Below are 4715 nucleotides of genomic sequence, written 5' to 3' on the forward strand. Positions count from 1 at the left end.
ATCAATACTGTAGAACTTGTTCATTTTTCTCCCAATATCAGATAGAAATAAGGTTTTGCTCATGTTTTGCAAATGAGTTTTTTAAAAAATTATTTTCATAACTTCACTGTGAGCCTTAGACTTTTCTAGTTGTCAGAGCTCAGCTAGGGAAAGTTATAACTGTTTCATTTGACAGTTCCTTTGGAACAATTATTTAATGTGAGCATTATTTAAATGTGAGAGGAGAATGCATATATCTTGGGGTGGTTTTAAAATTTAGCCTCAACATCTTATCTTCCATTTACATTTAAAACAGCACATTATTCTTTGCTTCCATTTAGAGTTAGCACAGAGTTCACATATTGGGGGAAGTCATTTAAACTGAAGAGCGAAAGATAACACATTTTTCTTTCTTCAGATGGGATTAAGAGAAAAACCTCTCTTTTTTTTCTTTTTTGGACACCCAACTATCTTTTAACGGGGGAGGGGCAGTGGGGGGAGGGTCTCTCACTGAACATCTTGTTCATTGGGGTGCTTCCTGAGTCCTGCGGCTTCATCACATGCGGCAGCTTGGGTGGGTTGGAGAAGGGCTCGATGCGCAGGGCCTCAAATGCTTCATCTGCTCGGAAGGCTAGTCCCACAGTGGCTGGGACCTGAGGCCCTGCTGTCTGGCTGGTGAAGCCACACTCGCCCAATGTCTTACCGTCGTCCAGAAGCAAGCGTTCAGCTCGCTGCTCGTCCAGCGGCCGCCTGAGAATGTCCTCGACGATGAGCTTCAGCTCTAACACGGTGCTTGACTCCTTGGCGTCCGTGAACATGGCGGCCTTGCGAGGAACCCGCCCAACGCGGCCGCTTCTTCTCCCTCTAGATGCTCCAGAGCAGCCGCGCTCCGCCCCCTTCCCAGCAACCCAGGCGCTGGACCCAGCATGCCCCGCGCCAGGGCGGCCCCACCCCGCGCCCCCAGGGCTCCGTGATTCTCTTAATCCCATTTAAAGAAAGAAAAGTGTTGGTTTTTAGCTGAGGCAAAATGTGATCTCTTTGAACTCTACAGTTGACAATTTAGGAAAAACCACAGTCTTCAAGGCATTATTTCAAACCCTCTGGGTATGTACAAAGTTACTTACACTCGTTGCAATTTTGAGGAAAGATCCCTTTTTGAGGAAAAAAATTTAACTCAAAAGAGTCCATGAATTAGCGCAGGAAAGCTGCTACAACCTTTCTCCTCAAACCTGCAGGAATTCGGACCTTATAGCTGTATTTACAATGGAGTCCTGGCCACCCTTTCCAAGGGATATTGAGTAGGGCATGGAGGGAATACCAAGAGTCTCCAAAGCAATTATCACTGTTCTGATGAGGTGATGGGGTGAGGCGAAAATGCACAGGAAATGGTTATTTTTTTACTTCAAAATATGAGTAGTGTTCAACTAAGGGGGCTAATCTGGAGAATTTCTGTATCTGTTTCATATGCCTGGCAGTGACATTATACTTATTCTGGAAATTGCCTTTATGTACAAATAGCATTCATTACATGCAGCTTTTGTCAACTCTAAAGGGCAAAGGAAAAACAGATTATTAGTAAAATTTAAAAAAAATAACACTGGTATGTATTTTTTTTCCTCAGGGTGAGAGGGAAAATGCCTGGGTGTTGTCTTCAAACATTCCAGCCATCAACTCCAGAGAGCATGGACGAACATAATTTTCACTGATGACAATAATGAAGATGATAATGCTTTTCAGCATTTCCCAGAGCATAAACTCGGTTTGAGTGTGAGCCTGGCTGTGTGACCGTAACGAATGCTAATGGTATGGGAAAAACAAATACACAAATGAAAAACAGATAGCTCATTCATTTCTGTCAATAGAATCCAGAGTTCCCCAAATCTGCTTAGTGTCTGCCATTGTATAATCTTAAGACCATTTGCATGTTGAATAAAATGTTAGAATTGCTTTGGAATAAATAAAGCAGTTGCATTTCCACTGTCTCTCAGAAAGGTTTGGATTTTTGTTTTCTTCCTACATGCTCATTAGATTAAGTGCAAAGAATTTTTTTTTTTCAGTAGATGAAGTTGAGAATTGATGCAATTATGTCAATAATATAGACAAAACACTTTCCTCAACTTCCAAATTACCAGACCACTACAATTACTTTCTCATTTAAATTATCTGGATACTTTCTCAAAAATAAAAGGAAAAGAAAAAAGAAAAGAAAACATTCTAGAGAGTAGTAGTATAAGAAGATTAATATCAAAACCAATTATTTTTCCTAACTGACCATAGTTAACTTTTCTATCAGTTTCCTTCATGTCTGTTTTCTGTGTGAGCTCATATTATATATACAGTTCTGTATTCTGCTTTTTTCTTTTCATGTTATAGCATAAGCATTTTCCATTTGGGTAAAGGCTTCTTATAACTGATTTTAGTGTTTACATATCATTATAGCATAGCAAAGGACCATAATACATCCAAGAATTCTGAATTTGGAAACATTTAAGTGGCATCTAATATTTTTTATTAAAAATAATAGTGATAAACATCCTTGTACATAAATCAATGTATCTCATGTTTTAAAGCTGTGAGCAAATGATGACATGACTTGAATAACGTAGGTTTAAGTCAGATCCTCTGATGATAGCTGGGCACATGGAAACCCACAGTACATTTCTGAGACACCCGTGCTGGTAGTGTGATGATGTGACTAAGTTCTGGCAAGTTAAATAATGAGAGAAAGTTTCCTGTGGCAGCTTCCAGGAAATTTCCTTAAACTATTGACGATGTATGTCCTTTGCCTCTATTTTTGGACCTTTCTCCATTTTAGACCACAAGACAAGGGCTACAGACCAGGGATGGTGAAGTGTAAAATAAGAGAAATTCTCATTATGGATCCATTGACAAACTGGAAAGAAAGCATTAAAGTTTTGATAAATCTTTTAATGAGACAGTGAATCACCTGTGTTCCATATTGCGTTTTGAGAGTGAGAGTGATGCAAAAACTAATTGTGATTTATCTTTATAGAATTTAAGAGAAATAACTGGGTTCAATTCTCTCTCAGTGGGCATTCTGCCATCTCATTTTATGAACAACAAAATATATGTTAGCAAAACAATAGCTTTTAAAATGAAATCAGTTCCAATCCCCAAGTGGTAAATAATTTCTAAAGTTAGAAAACTACACGCAAAGGGAGAAATGGCTTCAGGACCTGTATAAGTTTGAGTCAAGAGTAGCGTGAAATTGTCAAACCCAAACTCTCCCAGGATCTTCCAGTGTTAGTTGATTAGCCAAACGAGCAGGATTATTCAGTAATAGATTGTGTTTTGGGCATTGCTAGCACAGCTATGCTCCTGATGAAAACTAACCTCAACATTTGATCCAAGTTCCCTTTGACTAAACCTCCATATAATGATGTCACTTCTCTTTTCAACGTAGAAAATGAAAGGGGAAATTGAGATAATTATGTTGGCAATTTAAGTAAAACAAAAAATATCCAGATACTTGAGGCAAAAGGGAATTGGAGGTTTGAACTATGCAGATAACAATCTGAGTTCTCAATTTCACTTCGCCAAGAATACAAAGCATTTTTTAAATGAAGTTTATTGAACAGAGATTTCCAAATATTGTGTCTAGTACCCAAACCAATTCTCTCCTTGCTATCTCAGCAAAAAGTGGTATTAATCAAGGCAATTTTAGTTCTCCTGTATTATTCAAATTTGTAAAGATCAGGCAAGATATTCTCACAAACATGAAAGTATAACTTATATTTATCCAGTTTCCACTTCCTTTGAGTCTCTGGACGAGACAAGTCACCATCATGAGAAACATGGGTAACAGCTACCAGAGATTTGTTTTTGTCTTCTACCAGTGAACTCATGCCCTCTGAGAAGCTGCCTCTCCTCCCAGGGTTCAACACTTTCCTTGTTGCATTGCCCCCTATTATCTCTGCTTTGCTGTTTTATGCTTTTCACTGCTTCTGGCCTGTTGTCACTGCTGATGACATCACTCACTCCACTCCTTGGCCACCCGCACCCTCAATACCAACCCTGCAGGTTGTAGGTCCAATCAGTACTTTGATGCCAGGCCTCCTCTGCCCTGTTTCTCATGATAAGGAGAGATAATTCAGCATAATTTCCAAGCACATCACTGCCCACCCACTCATAGCCCTGTCTTTTCTCTGTTTGATCCATATTTTTAGCAAATATGAAGGAGGACCCTTTGCTCACAAGCCCTTACCTCCAGACATTAAATATTTCAAAGTAATTTCAAGAGGAGATTATCAAATTTTGTAATATTTTTATTTATTCATTCCCTTAATGTGGCTGGGTTCATTAGGATGTTTTATATTTTAGTAGTGTGACACATAATAATGGTGTGTTTGCAAGTTTACCAGCTGTGATGATTCATTTTGTGTCAACTTGACTGGGCCACGGGTTGCCCAGACATTTGGTCAAACATTATTCTGGGTGTGTCTGTAGGATGTTTCTGGATGAGACCTAACATTTGAATACAGGAGTAAAGCAGATTGCCCTCTCTAATGTGAGCGGCCCCTATTTATTCCGTTGAAAATCACAATAGAACAAAAAGTCTGACTCTCCCATGACTACGAGAAATTCCTCCTGCCTGACTGCCTTTCCAACTGGGACACTGGTTTAGTCCTTCCTTTGGACTAGAACTGAAATAAGAGCTCTTCTGGGGCTTGCGCCTGCTGGCTTTCAGTCTGGAAACACATCACCAGCTCTCCTGT

At 39.5% G+C, this 4715-nt stretch overlaps 1 pseudogene; it reads right to left on the reverse strand.

The window, feature by feature from the left end:
* Positions 1–486: 486 nt before the first annotated feature.
* On the reverse strand, positions 487–4158 carry LOC102974628 (elongin-B-like; annotated as a pseudogene).
* Positions 4159–4715: the final 557 nt, after the last annotated feature.

This window comes from Physeter macrocephalus, chromosome 1 (assembly GCF_002837175.3).
Source record: "Physeter macrocephalus isolate SW-GA chromosome 1, ASM283717v5, whole genome shotgun sequence".
Taxonomy (NCBI): domain Eukaryota; kingdom Metazoa; phylum Chordata; class Mammalia; order Artiodactyla; family Physeteridae; genus Physeter; species Physeter macrocephalus.